General features: G+C 45.9%; 10 non-coding genes across 10 annotated transcripts; all 10 read left to right on the top strand.

The window, feature by feature from the left end:
- The first annotated feature begins 1341 nt into the window (after window positions 1–1341).
- On the top strand, window positions 1342–1413 carry TRNAG-CCC (transfer RNA glycine (anticodon CCC)). The gene has a single exon. It is a non-coding gene; the product is annotated as a tRNA-Gly (tRNA).
- A 1507-nt stretch (window positions 1414–2920) lies between these two features.
- On the top strand, window positions 2921–2992 carry TRNAG-UCC (transfer RNA glycine (anticodon UCC)). Its single transcript has one exon. It is a non-coding gene; the product is annotated as a tRNA-Gly (tRNA).
- Window positions 2993–4525: 1533 nt separating this feature from the next.
- Window positions 4526–4597, top strand: TRNAG-CCC (transfer RNA glycine (anticodon CCC)). The gene has a single exon. It is a non-coding gene; the product is annotated as a tRNA-Gly (tRNA).
- A 1522-nt stretch (window positions 4598–6119) lies between these two features.
- Window positions 6120–6191, top strand: TRNAG-UCC (transfer RNA glycine (anticodon UCC)). The gene has a single exon. It is a non-coding gene; the product is annotated as a tRNA-Gly (tRNA).
- A 1533-nt stretch (window positions 6192–7724) lies between these two features.
- Window positions 7725–7796, top strand: TRNAG-CCC (transfer RNA glycine (anticodon CCC)). The gene has a single exon. It is a non-coding gene; the product is annotated as a tRNA-Gly (tRNA).
- Window positions 7797–9303: 1507 nt separating this feature from the next.
- TRNAG-UCC (transfer RNA glycine (anticodon UCC)) lies at window positions 9304–9375 on the top strand. The gene has a single exon. It is a non-coding gene; the product is annotated as a tRNA-Gly (tRNA).
- A 4287-nt stretch (window positions 9376–13662) lies between these two features.
- TRNAG-CCC (transfer RNA glycine (anticodon CCC)) lies at window positions 13663–13734 on the top strand. Its single transcript has one exon. It is a non-coding gene; the product is annotated as a tRNA-Gly (tRNA).
- A 1522-nt stretch (window positions 13735–15256) lies between these two features.
- TRNAG-UCC (transfer RNA glycine (anticodon UCC)) lies at window positions 15257–15328 on the top strand. Its single transcript has one exon. It is a non-coding gene; the product is annotated as a tRNA-Gly (tRNA).
- A 1533-nt stretch (window positions 15329–16861) lies between these two features.
- TRNAG-CCC (transfer RNA glycine (anticodon CCC)) lies at window positions 16862–16933 on the top strand. The gene has a single exon. It is a non-coding gene; the product is annotated as a tRNA-Gly (tRNA).
- A 1507-nt stretch (window positions 16934–18440) lies between these two features.
- TRNAG-UCC (transfer RNA glycine (anticodon UCC)) lies at window positions 18441–18512 on the top strand. The gene has a single exon. It is a non-coding gene; the product is annotated as a tRNA-Gly (tRNA).
- The last annotated feature ends 3712 nt before the right edge of the window (window positions 18513–22224 follow it).

The following is a 22224-nucleotide window of genomic DNA, read 5'->3' as shown; positions in this document are numbered from 1 at the left end:
CACATGTACTGGTAAAAAAATATGTTACAGTGGGCAGACAATGAAAGGGCTGAGGCCCGACCAGACATTTTAACTCCAGCATCTCTATGTTAAAAAGCATTTCCTAGGCAATATTTAGCCTCTGAAAAAAATATGCAAGGTCCAGCAATAAATCTGGCAAAAGTCCCCAACATTTTGTGCATACTTGTGCCCTCACCTGAATGTAGCACCACCTTGTAGCCGTCGGAGGTAACTGCAGCTCACAAAATGTTTCATCAGAGGGCAAGTTTAGAGGAATCCAAAAGGCAGATGTCCATGGAAAGAGCCTCCGACTGCAGCAGGAAGTTTGGATGCTTCAAATTTGCATAGCTTCCAGTCCAACGTCCTCTCATGTACCGAACGCTCCCAAACGCTCTAAAGCCTTATACCGGCAAGCCCTCACCGGGTAGATCTCTGGCTCCCAGGAAAAGCCAAATACTGAGCATGCAAGCACTAGGATCACAGAGAGAGAGAGAGACAGAGAGCGTCGGAGAGCTGTTGTCTTGTTAAAGGCCTGAAACGGCTAGTGCCTAAGAGGGTCTGGACTTTCAGTTGTGACTGATTGTGAGAGGGGAAGATAAAGATTTTCTGCACCCAGCATGCCTTGCGATATACTTAGGCAAATGAGGTGAGAGCCCGACCAATCCCACGTCACTTCTCTGAATGCCTCCTCATCTGCATAAAGAGAACACTTTCACAAAGGAGCAGAGTGGCGCAGCGGAAGCGTGCTGGGCCCATAACCCAGAGGTCGATGGATCGAAACCATCCTCTGCTAATTTTGCTTGATTTTCCTTCCAAGGACCAAGCTGTCATTTCCACATAGCCAGAAAGGAAAAGTGCAAGCTTGTGCCAGCTATGTGAGAAAAGACTTCTCAACTATTCGTGTCTGTGTAATACAAGAGTGATCGTGAAAGGTACAACCCTGTACTTTGAAAGTAAAGACACACAATTATAACCATAAATGACTGACTGGTGGGAGCTTCACACAACTTTCTGGGCATGCTTTGAATTTCATTCTTCCCTTTTTGTTCTGCTCTTATCTATCTCCTGGGCATTTCATGGAATGTTCTCTTTCTCTTCCCTGCTTTGCTTCCCATGCTGCCTATATATGCTCATTTCTACTATTTGTACTGTTGCTTTTCATTTCTTCTCTTCTGCACAACTTTGTCCTTGGTTTCAATCCCCAGTTCCTTACCCTCTGCAAAAAACGTTCTACTGCTTCTCATGTTGGTATCTAAACCAAATGCACCATTGAAGCTGGTGCAAGATAGTCATTGATTTCTGCAACGTAATATTTAGAACCGAGAGCTAACACATCAGAGGGCGTTGGTGGTATAGTGGTGAGCATAGCTGCTTCCCAAGCAGTTGACCCGGGTTCGATTCCCGGCCAACGCACTGAAAATACTTATATATTCTGCAAGCAGGATATATTGTAATGCAACATGTCACAAAATGGAAATTTCACGAACAGATTAATCAGCCATATATAAAAAAATAAACAAATACATGGGCAAACATCTCAATCGCACCTTCTGCTACATACATTGTCCTAATATATGATAAGTTTCATAAAGCAGAGTCACAACACACATGTGCTGGTAATAAATTTGTTACAGTGGGCAAGCAATGGAAGGGCTGAGGCCCGACCAGACATTGTAACTCCAGCATCTCTATGTTAAAAAGCATTTCTAGGCAATATCTAGCCTCTGAAAAAATATGCAAGATCCACCGATAAATCTGGCAAAAGTCCCTAACATTTTGTGCATACTTGTGCTCTCACCTGAATGTAGCGCCACCTTGTAGCTGTCGAAGGAAACTGCTGCTCACAAAATGTTTTATCAGAAGGCAAGTTGAGAGGAATCCAAGAGTCAGATGTCCATGGAAAGAACCACTCACTGAAGCAGGAATGTTGGAGGCTTCATATTCGCATAGTTTCCTGTCCAACGTCCACTCACGTCCCGAACGCTCCCAAACGCTCAAAAGCCTCACACCGGGTATATCTCTGGCTCCAAGGTAAAGCCAAATCCTGAGCATGCTAGTGCTAGGATCACAGAGCGAGAGAGAGATGGTTCAAGAGCTACTGTCTTGATAAAGGCCTGAAACGGCTAGTGCCTAAGAGTGTCTGACTTTCAGTTATGACTGATTGTGAGAGGGGAAGATGAAGTTTTTCTGCACCCAGCATGCCTTGGGATATACTTATGCAAATGAGGTGAGAGCCAGACCAATCCCATGCTACTCTGCCTAATGCTCCTTATCTGCATAAAAAGAACACTTTCACAACGGAGCAGAGTGGCGCAGCGGAAGCGTGCTGGGCCCATAACCCAGAGGTCGATGGATCGAAACCATCCTCTGCTAATTTTGCTTGATTTTACTTCCAAGGACCAAGCTGTCATTTCCACGCTACCAGCAAGGAAAAGCGCAAGCTTGTGCCAGCTATGTGAGAAAAGACTTCTCAACTATCTGTGTCTGCTGAAATACAAGAGAGGGATCGTCAAAAGCTCCACACTGTACTTTGAAAGTAAAGGCACACAATAATAAGCATGAATGACTGGTGGGACCTTCAAACACTTTTATGTGGAGGCTTTGAATTTCATTCTTCCCTTTTTTGTTCTGCTCTTATCTATCTCCTGGGCATTTCATGGAATGTTCTCTATTTCTCTTCCCTGCTTTGCTTCCCATGCTGCCTCTATGTGTTCATATCTATTATTTGTATTGCTGCTTTCCATTCTTCTCTTCTGCACAGCTTTGTCCTTGGTTTCAATCCCAGTTCCTTACCTTCTACAAAAACTTTCTATTGCTTTTCATGTTGGTATCTAAACCAAATGCACCATTGAAGCTGGTGCATGATAGTCATTGAACTCAGGGTCCTAATGTTTAGAACCGAGAGCGCAAAGATCTGAGGGCGTTGGTGGTATAGTGGTGAGCATAGCTGCCTTCCAAGCAGTTGACCCGGGTTCGATTCCCGGCCAACGCAATACAAATACTTATATATTCTGCAAGCAGGATATATTTTAAAGCAACATTTCACAAAATGGTAATATAATTAAGAGGTTAATCAGCCATTATATAAAAAATAAACAAATATGTAGGCAAGCATTTCGATCGCCCCTTCTGCTATATTCATTGTCCTAATATATGATAAGTTTCATAAAGCAGTGTCACCACTCACATGTAGTGGTAAAAAAATATGTTACAGTGGGCAGACAATGAAAGGGCTGAGGCCCAACCAGACATTTTAACTCCAGCATCTCTATGTTAAAAAGCATTTCCTAGGCAATATTTAGCCTCTGAAAAAAATATGCAAGATCCAGCAATAAATCTGGCAAAAGTCCCCAACATTTTGTGCATACTTGTGCCCTCACCTGAATGTAGCACCACCTTGTAGCCGTCGGAGGTAACTGCAGCTCACAAAATGTTTCATCAGAGGGCAAGTTTAGAGGAATCCAAAAGGCAGATGTCCATGGAAAGAGCCTCCGACTGCAGCAGGAAGTTTGGATGCTTCAAATTTGCATAGCTTCCAGTCCAACGTCCTCTCATGTACCGAACGCTCCCAAACGCTCTAAAGCCTTATACCGGCAAGCCCTCACCGGGTAGATCTCTGGCTCCCAGGAAAAGCCAAATACTGAGCATGCAAGCACTAGGATCACAGAGAGAGAGAGAGACAGAGAGCGTCGGAGAGCTGTTGTCTTGTTAAAGGCCTGAAACGGCTAGTGCCTAAGAGGGTCTGGACTTTCAGTTGTGACTGATTGTGAGAGGGGAAGATAAAGATTTTCTGCACCCAGCATGCCTTGCGATATACTTAGGCAAATGAGGTGAGAGCCCGACCAATCCCACGTCACTTCTCTGAATGCCTCCTCATCTGCATAAAGAGAACACTTTCACAAAGGAGCAGAGTGGCGCAGCGGAAGCGTGCTGGGCCCATAACCCAGAGGTCGATGGATCGAAACCATCCTCTGCTAATTTTGCTTGATTTTCCTTCCAAGGACCAAGCTGTCATTTCCACATAGCCAGAAAGGAAAAGTGCAAGCTTGTGCCAGCTATGTGAGAAAAGACTTCTCAACTATTCGTGTCTGTGTAATACAAGAGTGATCGTGAAAGGTACAACCCTGTACTTTGAAAGTAAAGACACACAATTATAACCATAAATGACTGACTGGTGGGAGCTTCACACAACTTTCTGGGCATGCTTTGAATTTCATTCTTCCCTTTTTGTTCTGCTCTTATCTATCTCCTGGGCATTTCATGGAATGTTCTCTTTCTCTTCCCTGCTTTGCTTCCCATGCTGCCTATATATGCTCATTTCTACTATTTGTACTGTTGCTTTTCATTTCTTCTCTTCTGCACAACTTTGTCCTTGGTTTCAATCCCCAGTTCCTTACCCTCTGCAAAAAACGTTCTACTGCTTCTCATGTTGGTATCTAAACCAAATGCACCATTGAAGCTGGTGCAAGATAGTCATTGATTTCTGCAACGTAATATTTAGAACCGAGAGCTAACACATCAGAGGGCGTTGGTGGTATAGTGGTGAGCATAGCTGCTTCCCAAGCAGTTGACCCGGGTTCGATTCCCGGCCAACGCACTGAAAATACTTATATATTCTGCAAGCAGGATATATTGTAATGCAACATGTCACAAAATGGAAATTTCACGAACAGATTAATCAGCCATATATAAAAAAATAAACAAATACGTGGGCAAACATCTCAATCGCACCTTCTGCTACATACATTGTCCTAATATATGATAAGTTTCATAAAGCAGAGTCACAACACACATGTGCTGGTAATAAATTTGTTACAGTGGGCAAACAATGGAAGGGCTGAGGCCCGACCAGACATTGTAACTCCAGCATCTCTATGTTAAAAAGCATTTCTAGGCAATATCTAGCCTCTGAAAAAATATGCAAGATCCACCGATAAATCTGGCAAAAGTCCCTAACATTTTGTGCATACTTGTGCTCTCACCTGAATGTAGCGCCACCTTGTAGCTGTCGAAGGAAACTGCTGCTCACAAAATGTTTTATCAGAAGGCAAGTTGAGAGGAATCCAAGAGTCAGATGTCCATGGAAAGAACCACTCACTGAAGCAGGAATGTTGGAGGCTTCATATTCGCATAGTTTCCTGTCCAACGTCCACTCACGTCCCGAACGCTCCCAAACGCTCAAAAGCCTCACACCGGGCAAGCCCTCACCGGGTATATCTCTGGCTCCAAGGTAAAGCCAAATCCTGAGCATGCTAGTGCTAGGATCACAGAGCGAGAGAGAGATGGTTCAAGAGCTACTGTCTTGATAAAGGCCTGAAACGGCTAGTGCCTAAGAGTGTCTGACTTTCAGTTATGACTGATTGTGAGAGGGGAATATGAAGTTTTTCTGCACCCAGCATGCCTTGGGATATACTTATGCAAATGAGGTGAGAGCCAGACCAATCCCATGCTACTCTGCCTAATGCTCCTTATCTGCATAAAAAGAACACTTTCACAACGGAGCAGAGTGGCGCAGCGGAAGCGTGCTGGGCCCATAACCCAGAGGTCGATGGATCGAAACCATCCTCTGCTAATTTTGCTTGATTTTACTTCCAAGGACCAAGCTGTCATTTCCACGCTACCAGCAAGGAAAAGCGCAAGCTTGTGCCAGCTATGTGAGAAAAGACTTCTCAACTATCTGTGTCTGCTGAAATACAAGAGAGGGATCGTCAAAAGCTCCACACTGTACTTTGAAAGTAAAGGCACACAATAATAAGCATGAATGACTGGTGGGACCTTCAAACACTTTTATGTGGAGGCTTTGAATTTCATTCTTCCCTTTTTTGTTCTGCTCTTATCTATCTCCTGGGCATTTCATGGAATGTTCTCTATTTCTCTTCCCTGCTTTGCTTCCCATGCTGCCTCTATGTGTTCATATCTATTATTTGTATTGCTGCTTTCCATTCTTCTCTTCTGCGCAGCTTTGTCCTTAGTTTCAATCCCAGTTCCTTACCCTCTACAAAAACTTTCTATTGCTTTTCATGTTGGTATCTAAACCAAATGCACCATTGAAGCTGGTGCATGATAGTCATTGAACTCAGAATCCTAATGTTTAGAACCGAGAGCGCAAAGATCAGAGGGCGTTGGTGGTATAGTGGTGAGCATAGCTGCCTTCCAAGCAGTTGACCCGGGTTCGATTCCCGGCCAACGCAGTACAAATACTTATATATTCTGCAAGCAGGATATATTTTAAAGCAACATTTCACAAAATGGTAATATAATTAAGAGGTTAATCAGCCATTATATAAAAAATAAACAAATATGTAGGCAAGCATTTCGATCGCCCCTTCTGCTATATTCATTGTCCTAATATATGATAAGTTTCATAAAGCAGAGTCACCACTCACATGTACTGGTAAAAAAATATGTTACAGTGGGCAGACAATGAAAGGGCTGAGGCCCGACCAGACATTTTAACTCCAGCATCTCTATGTTAAAAAGCATTTCCTAGGCAATATTTAGCCTCTGAAAAAAATATGCAAGGTCCAGCAATAAATCTGGCAAAAGTCCCCAACATTTTGTGCATACTTGTGCCCTCACCTGAATGTAGCACCACCTTGTAGCCGTCGGAGGTAACTGCAGCTCACAAAATGTTTCATCAGAGGGCAAGTTTAGAGGAATCCAAAAGGCAGATGTCCATGGAAAGAGCCTCCGACTGCAGCAGGAAGTTTGGATGCTTCAAATTTGCATAGCTTCCAGTCCAACGTCCTCTCATGTACCGAACGCTCCCAAACGCTCTAAAGCCTTATACCGGCAAGCCCTCACCGGGTAGATCTCTGGCTCCCAGGAAAAGCCAAATACTGAGCATGCAAGCACTAGGATCACAGAGAGAGAGAGAGACAGAGAGCGTCGGAGAGCTGTTGTCTTGTTAAAGGCCTGAAACGGCTAGTGCCTAAGAGGGTCTGGACTTTCAGTTGTGACTGATTGTGAGAGGGGAAGATAAAGATTTTCTGCACCCAGCATGCCTTGCGATATACTTAGGCAAATGAGGTGAGAGCCCGACCAATCCCACGTCACTTCTCTGAATGCCTCCTCATCTGCATAAAGAGAACACTTTCACAAAGGAGCAGAGTGGCGCAGCGGAAGCGTGCTGGGCCCATAACCCAGAGGTCGATGGATCGAAACCATCCTCTGCTAATTTTGCTTGATTTTCCTTCCAAGGACCAAGCTGTCATTTCCACATAGCCAGAAAGGAAAAGTGCAAGCTTGTGCCAGCTATGTGAGAAAAGACTTCTCAACTATTCGTGTCTGTGTAATACAAGAGTGATCGTGAAAGGTACAACCCTGTACTTTGAAAGTAAAGACACACAATTATAACCATAAATGACTGACTGGTGGGAGCTTCACACAACTTTCTGGGCATGCTTTGAATTTCATTCTTCCCTTTTTGTTCTGCTCTTATCTATCTCCTGGGCATTTCATGGAATGTTCTCTTTCTCTTCCCTGCTTTGCTTCCCATGCTGCCTATATATGCTCATTTCTACTATTTGTACTGTTGCTTTTCATTTCTTCTCTTCTGCACAACTTTGTCCTTGGTTTCAATCCCCAGTTCCTTACCCTCTGCAAAAAACGTTCTACTGCTTCTCATGTTGGTATCTAAACCAAATGCACCATTGAAGCTGGTGCAAGATAGTCATTGATTTCTGCAACGTAATATTTAGAACCGAGAGCTAACACATCAGAGGGCGTTGGTGGTATAGTGGTGAGCATAGCTGCTTCCCAAGCAGTTGACCCGGGTTCGATTCCCGGCCAACGCACTGAAAATACTTATATATTCTGCAAGCAGGATATATTGTAATGCAACATGTCACAAAATGGAAATTTCACGAACAGATTAATCAGCCATATATAAAAAAATAAACAAATACATGGGCAAACATCTCAATCGCACCTTCTGCTACATACATTGTCCTAATATATGATAAGTTTCATAAAGCAGAGTCACAACACACATGTGCTGGTAATAAATTTGTTACAGTGGGCAAGCAATGGAAGGGCTGAGGCCCGACCAGACATTGTAACTCCAGCATCTCTATGTTAAAAAGCATTTCTAGGCAATATCTAGCCTCTGAAAAAATATGCAAGATCCACCGATAAATCTGGCAAAAGTCCCTAACATTTTGTGCATACTTGTGCTCTCACCTGAATGTAGCGCCACCTTGTAGCTGTCGAAGGAAACTGCTGCTCACAAAATGTTTTATCAGAAGGCAAGTTGAGAGGAATCCAAGAGTCAGATGTCCATGGAAAGAACCACTCACTGAAGCAGGAATGTTGGAGGCTTCATATTCGCATAGTTTCCTGTCCAACGTCCACTCACGTCCCGAACGCTCCCAAACGCTCAAAAGCCTCACACCGGGTATATCTCTGGCTCCAAGGTAAAGCCAAATCCTGAGCATGCTAGTGCTAGGATCACAGAGCGAGAGAGAGATGGTTCAAGAGCTACTGTCTTGATAAAGGCCTGAAACGGCTAGTGCCTAAGAGTGTCTGACTTTCAGTTATGACTGATTGTGAGAGGGGAAGATGAAGTTTTTCTGCACCCAGCATGCCTTGGGATATACTTATGCAAATGAGGTGAGAGCCAGACCAATCCCATGCTACTCTGCCTAATGCTCCTTATCTGCATAAAAAGAACACTTTCACAACGGAGCAGAGTGGCGCAGCGGAAGCGTGCTGGGCCCATAACCCAGAGGTCGATGGATCGAAACCATCCTCTGCTAATTTTGCTTGATTTTACTTCCAAGGACCAAGCTGTCATTTCCACGCTACCAGCAAGGAAAAGCGCAAGCTTGTGCCAGCTATGTGAGAAAAGACTTCTCAACTATCTGTGTCTGCTGAAATACAAGAGAGGGATCGTCAAAAGCTCCACACTGTACTTTGAAAGTAAAGGCACACAATAATAAGCATGAATGACTGGTGGGACCTTCAAACACTTTTATGTGGAGGCTTTGAATTTCATTCTTCCCTTTTTTGTTCTGCTCTTATCTATCTCCTGGGCATTTCATGGAATGTTCTCTATTTCTCTTCCCTGCTTTGCTTCCCATGCTGCCTCTATGTGTTCATATCTATTATTTGTATTGCTGCTTTCCATTCTTCTCTTCTGCACAGCTTTGTCCTTGGTTTCAATCCCAGTTCCTTACCTTCTACAAAAACTTTCTATTGCTTTTCATGTTGGTATCTAAACCAAATGCACCATTGAAGCTGGTGCATGATAGTCATTGAACTCAGGGTCCTAATGTTTAGAACCGAGAGCGCAAAGATCTGAGGGCGTTGGTGGTATAGTGGTGAGCATAGCTGCCTTCCAAGCAGTTGACCCGGGTTCGATTCCCGGCCAACGCAATACAAATACTTATATATTCTGCAAGCAGGATATATTTTAAAGCAACATTTCACAAAATGGTAATATAATTAAGAGGTTAATCAGCCATTATATAAAAAATAAACAAATATGTAGGCAAGCATTTCGATCGCCCCTTCTGCTATATTCATTGTCCTAATATATGATAAGTTTCATAAAGCAGTGTCACCACTCACATGTAGTGGTAAAAAAATATGTTACAGTGGGCAGACAATGAAAGGGCTGAGGCCCAACCAGACATTTTAACTCCAGCATCTCTATGTTAAAAAGCATTTCCTAGGCAATATTTAGCCTCTGAAAAAAATATGCAAGATCCAGCAATAAATCTGGCAAAAGTCCCCAACATTTTGTGCATACTTGTGCCCTCACCTGAATGTAGCACCACCTTGTAGCCGTCGGAGGTAACTGCAGCTCACAAAATGTTTCATCAGAGGGCAAGTTTAGAGGAATCCAAAAGGCAGATGTCCATGGAAAGAGCCTCCGACTGCAGCAGGAAGTTTGGATGCTTCAAATTTGCATAGCTTCCAGTCCAACGTCCTCTCATGTACCGAACGCTCCCAAACGCTCTAAAGCCTTATACCGGTGTAGGAGAGTAGGGTCTGCTATCCTATGGTCACCCCAAATTTTTGCTTTTTGCTTCACTGGTTTCTGACTTAATGTGGCTGTGGGCCTGCTAATCAGACCCACAGCCTGCTGTTCTCTCTCTAAATTACTGCCAATGCACTCTAGGTGCATTACGAATTGGAACTGGTTCACCTTATGAGCCCCTGTAATAGTGCACCCTAGGTGCCCCGGGCATAGGTGTATCCAAGGCCTACCAGGGGCTGCAGCACGTATTGTGCCACCCCTGGCCTGGCCTCCATATTTGACACAACTGGCTGATCACTCAGCTGGGGTAAGTCGGTGTAACCACCTCTTACTTAGGTACAGTATGTCTGTGCCTAACCCTAAACTGGACACATATGTTCCTATCAGCCACTCCTATGGAAGGCCTCATCAATCCTGGAGGCAGAGTGCTTGGAAATATGTGAGATGGTGCTCTAGCATGAGCTGAGCCTGTCTGCAGCTGTCGGGAACAACTCCCTAAGCTGTTCCGGGATATTGCCATACCATATACTCTTAAGTGCATTATAATCCTCGCGGTTAAATGCTATCTTTGGTTTGGCTTTATCAAAACATGTCGAGTAAGGTGTCATACGAATTGGAATACTATCCCCTCGCCAATTCTGGCGACGGGGATAGCATTCCACCCTTCTAGAGGGACACGACATGTGTGTAGCCTTAACCCCGGTTAAAGTTAAACAGAGCCTCAGCTTCACAAAATGGACGCTGCCACTACAGACACAAGTCTGGCCTCCTGCTGCTGACCGAAACTCGGCAGATGGTGGCCTGGACAAAGGGTTTCCTGCCTTGGGAGGTGCGAGCACCACCCCAGACAGGATTTTGTGTATTGGGTAGGACAGGGCTGAATAGAATCAGACATGCCCGGGGCACACAAGGTGTCCCCGTGCATAGGCCAGCCCAAACCGGTTCTGGGGCCTTCCAGCCCCAGTCCTGGCGCGGAGCTGGACAAAGGAAAGGGGGTGTAACCGCCCCCCTTCCTGGTTCCTCCCAGAGGAGGGACCTAGTAGGTGATCCACCCCCTAGATTGGAATAAGAGGGGGAGCAGTGCCATTGCACAGCAGATCATCCCGAAATCAACTTAAAACTAAGAAGAAGACTGGACTTCGACATTCTGCTGCACAGAAGACTGAAGAAGAATCTCCCTTGTGGCCAAGGAGTGACCACCCTGTGAACACAGGCACCAACCAGCAACTCGACGTCTGCTTTGCCGCCGCCTCCCGCCGGAGCCCGAGCCCAGAGCCCGACAAGAACCAGATTCCCAGACCTCTCAGAGCCCGATCCACAGTCCCTGCAAAGAAGGGACCCGTGGAGGCACCGAGTGACGTGGGACCGGACCTCTTGGAAGACACTCGTAAAGCTGACTGCGCAGCTTCTGAGGCATCCTCGACGTTGTGCTTTGGGGACTGAGAACCCCCACCACCGAGCAGCCCTTGCACCGAAGATCAGCCCCCCAGCATCTCCACGATCTGCGTGGGGCCCTTTTGCACTGTGCCACTCGACGCGCCATCCCGGCCACTAGCCACGCGGCCAGCGGCCATCTTGGCGACGAACCCGAAGATTTAAACAGCAGGTCTGGTTGCTCCAGACCTACCCAAGCTCCTGTGAAAAGGAGCACTCGCTCTGACCTTGCTGGTCCGAGTGAACAGCATCTTTCAACTTCTGCGTGGCTTGCATTTGCCAAGGCCTGTTTGCTCCGATCAGGTCGCCGACACCGCCAACAGCGAGAAGCCTACGTGGGACAGCTCGTGACCGACTCCTGGACGTCCTCGACCCCGGGTATCCACGTGGCTGCAGAAAGAAGCTACCTGACAACGCCTGTTTGCACCCGACATCGCCTGGTTCCAATCTGGTTCCACGGTAGTCACTGGCTAGTGACTTTGAACACTGTCCCCTCTGCTTTCAGGTCTTCAACTCTTCAGATCCACCCTTGGATCCACCGGAACTCTTCTCATCGAGCCGCCTGCAGCATCTTCAGCTCCAAGCACCATCGACCAGCGTGACGAAACCCGACACATCTTCGACCCTGTGCACCCGCTTCCTGTGGGTGAGGTAACTCAGCTCCGCCGGTGCTCCTGCACTGGTACACATCCCAAGGGCCTGTGTTTTAAGTTTCAGCTCCGTAGGTCACTCGGAAGGTTCCTAACTTTCTAACTTTGTGCTTTTTACGCACCATAGACTTTGTATTGTAAAGTGCGTGCACTTTGAACACTGCATCCGAGTCCCGTGGGCCTTTCCCGACTTAGTTATTTCCAGTCTCGAATAGCTCCAGCGATTCCCAAGGCCCTAGGCCTCTTCACTTTCCTCCTGGTATCTCTTATACCACTTATTTAGTATATGGTTTAGGTGGCCCCTAGGGCTCATCCATATTGTGCAACTTTTGTGTATTTTAAACTGTCTTGGGATTTAACGCTTGTGCTTCTGTGCTCATAAAGAGTCCAGGGGATTTTAATAGTTAATAAATCAATATATATTTTCAATATATATCTGTGTGGTGTCCCTTTCATTTGGTATTCAAGGGGGTTGTGTATGGTATAACAGCTGGCTTCACATGCCTTTCAGAGTTTAGCCTAAGACTGCTTTGTCCACGTTACCACTAGGATAACTGGTCTACAAGGTTGAATTACAACCATCATCATAAGGGTTGCTTGGCATGGTACAAAGTGATCACTAGAACTAGTGAGCATTATATACCAGGCCAACTTCTCACAACCGGCAAGCCCTCACCGGGTAGATCTCTGGCTCCCAGGAAAAGCCAAATACTGAGCATGCAAGCACTAGGATCACAGAGAGAGAGAGAGACAGAGAGCGTCGGAGAGCTGTTGTCTTGTTAAAGGCCTGAAACGGCTAGTGCCTAAGAGGGTCTGGACTTTCAGTTGTGACTGATTGTGAGAGGGGAAGATAAAGATTTTCTGCACCCAGCATGCCTTGCGATATACTTAGGCAAATGAGGTGAGAGCCCGACCAATCCCACGTCACTTCTCTGAATGCCTCCTCATCTGCATAAAGAGAACACTTTCACAAAGGAGCAGAGTGGCGCAGCGGAAGCGTGCTGGGCCCATAACCCAGAGGTCGATGGATCGAAACCATCCTCTGCTAATTTTGCTTGATTTTCCTTCCAAGGACCAAGCTGTCATTTCCACATAGCCAGAAAGGAAAAGTGCAAGCTTGTGCCAGCTATGTGAGAAAAGACTTCTCAACTATTCGTGTCTGTGTAATACAAGAGTGATCGTGAAAGGTACAACCCTGTACTTTGAAAGTAAAGACACACAATTATAACCATAAATGACTGACTGGTGGGAGCTTCACACAACTTTCTGGGCATGCTTTGAATTTCATTCTTCCCTTTTTGTTCTGCTCTTATCTATCTCCTGGGCATTTCATGGAATGTTCTCTTTCTCTTCCCTGCTTTGCTTCCCATGCTGCCTATATATGCTCATTTCTACTATTTGTACTGTTGCTTTTCATTTCTTCTCTTCTGCACAACTTTGTCCTTGGTTTCAATCCCCAGTTCCTTACCCTCTGCAAAAAACGTTCTACTGCTTCTCATGTTGGTATCTAAACCAAATGCACCATTGAAGCTGGTGCAAGATAGTCATTGATTTCTGCAACGTAATATTTAGAACCGAGAGCTAACACATCAGAGGGCGTTGGTGGTATAGTGGTGAGCATAGCTGCTTCCCAAGCAGTTGACCCGGGTTCGATTCCCGGCCAACGCACTGAAAATACTTATATATTCTGCAAGCAGGATATATTGTAATGCAACATGTCACAAAATGGAAATTTCACGAACAGATTAATCAGCCATATATAAAAAAATAAACAAATACATGGGCAAACATCTCAATCGCACCTTCTGCTACATACATTGTCCTAATATATGATAAGTTTCATAAAGCAGAGTCACAACACACATGTGCTGGTAATAAATTTGTTACAGTGGGCAAGCAATGGAAGGGCTGAGGCCCGACCAGACATTGTAACTCCAGCATCTCTATGTTAAAAAGCATTTCTAGGCAATATCTAGCCTCTGAAAAAATATGCAAGATCCACCGATAAATCTGGCAAAAGTCCCTAACATTTTGTGCATACTTGTGCTCTCACCTGAATGTAGCGCCACCTTGTAGCTGTCGAAGGAAACTGCTGCTCACAAAATGTTTTATCAGAAGGCAAGTTGAGAGGAATCCAAGAGTCAGATGTCCATGGAAAGAACCACTCACTGAAGCAGGAATGTTGGAGGCTTCATATTCGCATAGTTTCCTGTCCAACGTCCACTCACGTCCCGAACGCTCCCAAACGCTCAAAAGCCTCACACCGGGCAAGCCCTCACCGGGTATATCTCTGGCTCCAAGGTAAAGCCAAATCCTGAGCATGCTAGTGCTAGGATCACAGAGCGAGAGAGAGATGGTTCAAGAGCTACTGTCTTGATAAAGGCCTGAAACGGCTAGTGCCTAAGAGTGTCTGACTTTCAGTTATGACTGATTGTGAGAGGGGAATATGAAGTTTTTCTGCACCCAGCATGCCTTGGGATATACTTATGCAAATGAGGTGAGAGCCAGACCAATCCCATGCTACTCTGCCTAATGCTCCTTATCTGCATAAAAAGAACACTTTCACAACGGAGCAGAGTGGCGCAGCGGAAGCGTGCTGGGCCCATAACCCAGAGGTCGATGGATCGAAACCATCCTCTGCTAATTTTGCTTGATTTTACTTCCAAGGACCAAGCTGTCATTTCCACGCTACCAGCAAGGAAAAGCGCAAGCTTGTGCCAGCTATGTGAGAAAAGACTTCTCAACTATCTGTGTCTGCTGAAATACAAGAGAGGGATCGTCAAAAGCTCCACACTGTACTTTGAAAGTAAAGGCACACAATAATAGGCATGAATGACTGGTGGGACCTTCAAACACTTTTATGTGGAGGCTTTGAATTTCATTCTTCCCTTTTTTGTTCTGCTCTTATCTATCTCCTGGGCATTTCATGGAATGTTCTCTATTTCTCTTCCCTGCTTTGCTTCCCATGCTGCCTCTATGTGTTCATATCTATTATTTGTATTGCTGCTTTCCATTCTTCTCTTCTGCGCAGCTTTGTCCTTAGTTTCAATCCCAGTTCCTTACCCTCTACAAAAACTTTCTATTGCTTTTCATGTTGGTATCTAAACCAAATGCACCATTGAAGCTGGTGCATGATAGTCATTGAACTCAGGATCCTAATGTTTAGAACCGAGAGCGCAAAGATCAGAGGGCGTTGGTGGTATAGTGGTGAGCATAGCTGCCTTCCAAGCAGTTGACCCGGGTTCGATTCCCGGCCAACGCAGTACAAATACTTATATATTCTGCAAGCAGGATATATTTTAAAGCAACATTTCACAAAATGGTAATATAATTAAGAGGTTAATCAGCCATTATATAAAAAATAAACAAATATGTAGGCAAACATTTCGATCGCCCCTTCTGCTATATTCATTGTCCTAATATATGATAAGTTTCATAAAGCAGAGTCACCACTCACATGTACTGGTAAAAAAATATGTTACAGTGGGCAGACAATGAAAGGGCTGAGGCCCGACCAGACATTTTAACTCCAGCATCTCTATGTTAAAAAGCATTTCCTAGGCAATATTTAGCCTCTGAAAAAAATATGCAAGGTCCAGCAATAAATCTGGCAAAAGTCCCCAACATTTTGTGCATACTTGTGCCCTCACCTGAATGTAGCACCACCTTGTAGCCGTCGGAGGTAACTGCAGCTCACAAAATGTTTCATCAGAGGGCAAGTTTAGAGGAATCCAAAAGGCAGATGTCCATGGAAAGAGCCTCCGACTGCAGCAGGAAGTTTGGATGCTTCAAATTTGCATAGCTTCCAGTCCAACGTCCTCTCATGTACCGAACGCTCCCAAACGCTCTAAAGCCTTATACCGGCAAGCCCTCACCGGGTAGATCTCTGGCTCCCAGGAAAAGCCAAATACTGAGCATGCAAGCACTAGGATCACAGAGAGAGAGAGAGACAGAGAGCGTCGGAGAGCTGTTGTCTTGTTAAAGGCCTGAAACGGCTAGTGCCTAAGAGGGTCTGGACTTTCAGTTGTGACTGATTGTGAGAGGGGAAGATAAAGATTTTCTGCACCCAGCATGCCTTGCGATATACTTAGGCAAATGAGGTGAGAGCCCGACCAATCCCACGTCACTTCTCTGAATGCCTCCTCATCTGCATAAAGAGAACACTTTCACAAAGGAGCAGAGTGGCGCAGCGGAAGCGTGCTGGGCCCATAACCCAGAGGTCGATGGATCGAAACCATCCTCTGCTAATTTTGCTTGATTTTCCTTCCAAGGACCAAGCTGTCATTTCCACATAGCCAGAAAGGAAAAGTGCAAGCTTGTGCCAGCTATGTGAGAAAAGACTTCTCAACTATTCGTGTCTGTGTAATACAAGAGTGATCGTGAAAGGTACAACCCTGTACTTTGAAAGTAAAGACACACAATTATAACCATAAATGACTGACTGGTGGGAGCTTCACACAACTTTCTGGGCATGCTTTGAATTTCATTCTTCCCTTTTTGTTCTGCTCTTATCTATCTCCTGGGCATTTCATGGAATGTTCTCTTTCTCTTCCCTGCTTTGCTTCCCATGCTGCCTATATATGCTCATTTCTACTATTTGTACTGTTGCTTTTCATTTCTTCTCTTCTGCACAACTTTGTCCTTGGTTTCAATCCCCAGTTCCTTACCCTCTGCAAAAAACGTTCTACTGCTTCTCATGTTGGTATCTAAACCAAATGCACCATTGAAGCTGGTGCAAGATAGTCATTGATTTCTGCAACGTAATATTTAGAACCGAGAGCTAACACATCAGAGGGCGTTGGTGGTATAGTGGTGAGCATAGCTGCTTCCCAAGCAGTTGACCCGGGTTCGATTCCCGGCCAACGCACTGAAAATACTTATATATTCTGCAAGCAGGATATATTGTAATGCAACATGTCACAAAATGGAAATTTCACGAACAGATTAATCAGCCATATATAAAAAAATAAACAAATACATGGGCAAACATCTCAATCGCACCTTCTGCTACATACATTGTCCTAATATATGATAAGTTTCATAAAGCAGAGTCACAACACACATGTGCTGGTAATAAATTTGTTACAGTGGGCAAGCAATGGAAGGGCTGAGGCCCGACCAGACATTGTAACTCCAGCATCTCTATGTTAAAAAGCATTTCTAGGCAATATCTAGCCTCTGAAAAAATATGCAAGATCCACCGATAAATCTGGCAAAAGTCCCTAACATTTTGTGCATACTTGTGCTCTCACCTGAATGTAGCGCCACCTTGTAGCTGTCGAAGGAAACTGCTGCTCACAAAATGTTTTATCAGAAGGCAAGTTGAGAGGAATCCAAGAGTCAGATGTCCATGGAAAGAACCACTCACTGAAGCAGGAATGTTGGAGGCTTCATATTCGCATAGTTTCCTGTCCAACGTCCACTCACGTCCCGAACGCTCCCAAACGCTCAAAAGCCTCACACCGGGTATATCTCTGGCTCCAAGGTAAAGCCAAATCCTGAGCATGCTAGTGCTAGGATCACAGAGCGAGAGAGAGATGGTTCAAGAGCTACTGTCTTGATAAAGGCCTGAAACGGCTAGTGCCTAAGAGTGTCTGACTTTCAGTTATGACTGATTGTGAGAGGGGAAGATGAAGTTTTTCTGCACCCAGCATGCCTTGGGATATACTTATGCAAATGAGGTGAGAGCCAGACCAATCCCATGCTACTCTGCCTAATGCTCCTTATCTGCATAAAAAGAACACTTTCACAACGGAGCAGAGTGGCGCAGCGGAAGCGTGCTGGGCCCATAACCCAGAGGTCGATGGATCGAAACCATCCTCTGCTAATTTTGCTTGATTTTACTTCCAAGGACCAAGCTGTCATTTCCACGCTACCAGCAAGGAAAAGCGCAAGCTTGTGCCAGCTATGTGAGAAAAGACTTCTCAACTATCTGTGTCTGCTGAAATACAAGAGAGGGATCGTCAAAAGCTCCACACTGTACTTTGAAAGTAAAGGCACACAATAATAAGCATGAATGACTGGTGGGACCTTCAAACACTTTTATGTGGAGGCTTTGAATTTCATTCTTCCCTTTTTTGTTCTGCTCTTATCTATCTCCTGGGCATTTCATGGAATGTTCTCTATTTCTCTTCCCTGCTTTGCTTCCCATGCTGCCTCTATGTGTTCATATCTATTATTTGTATTGCTGCTTTCCATTCTTCTCTTCTGCACAGCTTTGTCCTTGGTTTCAATCCCAGTTCCTTACCTTCTACAAAAACTTTCTATTGCTTTTCATGTTGGTATCTAAACCAAATGCACCATTGAAGCTGGTGCATGATAGTCATTGAACTCAGGGTCCTAATGTTTAGAACCGAGAGCGCAAAGATCTGAGGGCGTTGGTGGTATAGTGGTGAGCATAGCTGCCTTCCAAGCAGTTGACCCGGGTTCGATTCCCGGCCAACGCAATACAAATACTTATATATTCTGCAAGCAGGATATATTTTAAAGCAACATTTCACAAAATGGTAATATAATTAAGAGGTTAATCAGCCATTATATAAAAAATAAACAAATATGTAGGCAAGCATTTCGATCGCCCCTTCTGCTATATTCATTGTCCTAATATATGATAAGTTTCATAAAGCAGTGTCACCACTCACATGTAGTGGTAAAAAAATATGTTACAGTGGGCAGACAATGAAAGGGCTGAGGCCCAACCAGACATTTTAACTCCAGCATCTCTATGTTAAAAAGCATTTCCTAGGCAATATTTAGCCTCTGAAAAAAATATGCAAGATCCAGCAATAAATCTGGCAAAAGTCCCCAACATTTTGTGCATACTTGTGCCCTCACCTGAATGTAGCACCACCTTGTAGCCGTCGGAGGTAACTGCAGCTCACAAAATGTTTCATCAGAGGGCAAGTTTAGAGGAATCCAAAAGGCAGATGTCCATGGAAAGAGCCTCCGACTGCAGCAGGAAGTTTGGATGCTTCAAATTTGCATAGCTTCCAGTCCAACGTCCTCTCATGTACCGAACGCTCCCAAACGCTCTAAAGCCTTATACCGGTGTAGGAGAGTAGGGTCTGCTATCCTATGGTCACCCCAAATTTTTGCTTTTTGCTTCACTGGTTTCTGACTTAATGTGGCTGTGGGCCTGCTAATCAGACCCACAGCCTGCTGTTCTCTCTCTAAATTACTGCCAATGCACTCTAGGTGCATTACGAATTGGAACTGGTTCACCTTATGAGCCCCTGTAATAGTGCACCCTAGGTGCCCCGGGCATAGGTGTATCCAAGGCCTACCAGGGGCTGCAGCACGTATTGTGCCACCCCTGGCCTGGCCTCCATATTTGACACAACTGGCTGATCACTCAGCTGGGGTAAGTCGGTGTAACCACCTCTTACTTAGGTACAGTATGTCTGTGCCTAACCCTAAACTGGACACATATGTTCCTATCAGCCACTCCTATGGAAGGCCTCATCAATCCTGGAGGCAGAGTGCTTGGAAATATGTGAGATGGTGCTCTAGCATGAGCTGAGCCTGTCTGCAGCTGTCGGGAACAACTCCCTAAGCTGTTCCGGGATATTGCCATACCATATACTCTTAAGTGCATTATAATCCTCGCGGTTAAATGCTATCTTTGGTTTGGCTTTATCAAAACATGTCGAGTAAGGTGTCATACGAATTGGAATACTATCCCCTCGCCAATTCTGGCGACGGGGATAGCATTCCACCCTTCTAGAGGGACACGACATGTGTGTAGCCTTAACCCCGGTTAAAGTTAAACAGAGCCTCAGCTTCACAAAATGGACGCTGCCACTACAGACACAAGTCTGGCCTCCTGCTGCTGACCGAAACTCGGCAGATGGTGGCCTGGACAAAGGGTTTCCTGCCTTGGGAGGTGCGAGCACCACCCCAGACAGGATTTTGTGTATTGGGTAGGACAGGGCTGAATAGAATCAGACATGCCCGGGGCACACAAGGTGTCCCCGTGCATAGGCCAGCCCAAACCGGTTCTGGGGCCTTCCAGCCCCAGTCCTGGCGCGGAGCTGGACAAAGGAAAGGGGGTGTAACCGCCCCCCTTCCTGGTTCCTCCCAGAGGAGGGACCTAGTAGGTGATCCACCCCCTAGATTGGAATAAGAGGGGGAGCAGTGCCATTGCACAGCAGATCATCCCGAAATCAACTTAAAACTAAGAAGAAGACTGGACTTCGACATTCTGCTGCACAGAAGACTGAAGAAGAATCTCCCTTGTGGCCAAGGAGTGACCACCCTGTGAACACAGGCACCAACCAGCAACTCGACGTCTGCTTTGCCGCCGCCTCCCGCCGGAGCCCGAGCCCAGAGCCCGACAAGAACCAGATTCCCAGACCTCTCAGAGCCCGATCCACAGTCCCTGCAAAGAAGGGACCCGTGGAGGCACCGAGTGACGTGGGACCGGACCTCTTGGAAGACACTCGTAAAGCTGACTGCGCAGCTTCTGAGGCATCCTCGACGTTGTGCTTTGGGGACTGAGAACCCCCACCACCGAGCAGCCCTTGCACCGAAGATCAGCCCCCCAGCATCTCCACGATCTGCGTGGGGCCCTTTTGCACTGTGCCACTCGACGCGCCATCCCGGCCACTAGCCACGCGGCCAGCGGCCATCTTGGCGACGAACCCGAAGATTTAAACAGCAGGTCTGGTTGCTCCAGACCTACCCAAGCTCCTGTGAAAAGGAGCACTCGCTCTGACCTTGCTGGTCCGAGTGAACAGCATCTTTCAACTTCTGCGTGGCTTGCATTTGCCAAGGCCTGTTTGCTCCGATCAGGTCGCCGACACCGCCAACAGCGAGAAGCCTACGTGGGACAGCTCGTGACCGACTCCTGGACGTCCTCGACCCCGGGTATCCACGTGGCTGCAGAAAGAAGCTACCTGACAACGCCTGTTTGCACCCGACATCGCCTGGTTCCAATCTGGTTCCACGGTAGTCACTGGCTAGTGACTTTGAACACTGTCCCCTCTGCTTTCAGGTCTTCAACTCTTCAGATCCACCCTTGGATCCACCGGAACTCTTCTCATCGAGCCGCCTGCAGCATCTTCAGCTCCAAGCACCATCGACCAGCGTGACGAAACCCGACACATCTTCGACCCTGTGCACCCGCTTCCTGTGGGTGAGGTAACTCAGCTCCGCCGGTGCTCCTGCACTGGTACACATCCCAAGGGCCTGTGTTTTAAGTTTCAGCTCCGTAGGTCACTCGGAAGGTTCCTAACTTTCTAACTTTGTGCTTTTTACGCACCATAGACTTTGTATTGTAAAGTGCGTGCACTTTGAACACTGCATCCGAGTCCCGTGGGCCTTTCCCGACTTAGTTATTTCCAGTCTCGAATAGCTCCAGCGATTCCCAAGGCCCTAGGCCTCTTCACTTTCCTCCTGGTATCTCTTATACCACTTATTTAGTATATGGTTTAGGTGGCCCCTAGGGCTCATCCATATTGTGCAACTTTTGTGTATTTTAAACTGTCTTGGGATTTAACGCTTGTGCTTCTGTGCTCATAAAGAGTCCAGGGGATTTTAATAGTTAATAAATCAATATATATTTTCAATATATATCTGTGTGGTGTCCCTTTCATTTGGTATTCAAGGGGGTTGTGTATGGTATAACAGCTGGCTTCACATGCCTTTCAGAGTTTAGCCTAAGACTGCTTTGTCCACGTTACCACTAGGATAACTGGTCTACAAGGTTGAATTACAACCATCATCATAAGGGTTGCTTGGCATGGTACAAAGTGATCACTAGAACTAGTGAGCATTATATACCAGGCCAACTTCTCACAACCGGCAAGCCCTCACCGGGTAGATCTCTGGCTCCCAGGAAAAGCCAAATACTGAGCATGCAAGCACTAGGATCACAGAGAGAGAGAGAGACAGAGAGCGTCGGAGAGCTGTTGTCTTGTTAAAGGCCTGAAACGGCTAGTGCCTAAGAGGGTCTGGACTTTCAGTTGTGACTGATTGTGAGAGGGGAAGATAAAGATTTTCTGCACCCAGCATGCCTTGCGATATACTTAGGCAAATGAGGTGAGAGCCCGACCAATCCCACGTCACTTCTCTGAATGCCTCCTCATCTGCATAAAGAGAACACTTTCACAAAGGAGCAGAGTGGCGCAGCGGAAGCGTGCTGGGCCCATAACCCAGAGG

The sequence above is a fragment of the Lissotriton vulgaris genome, chromosome 9 (assembly GCF_964263255.1).
Source record: "Lissotriton vulgaris chromosome 9, aLisVul1.2, whole genome shotgun sequence".
Classification (NCBI taxonomy): domain Eukaryota; kingdom Metazoa; phylum Chordata; class Amphibia; order Caudata; family Salamandridae; genus Lissotriton; species Lissotriton vulgaris.
The sequence above is the reverse complement of the archived record's forward strand: the minus strand, read 5'-3'. Positions and strand labels throughout refer to the sequence as shown.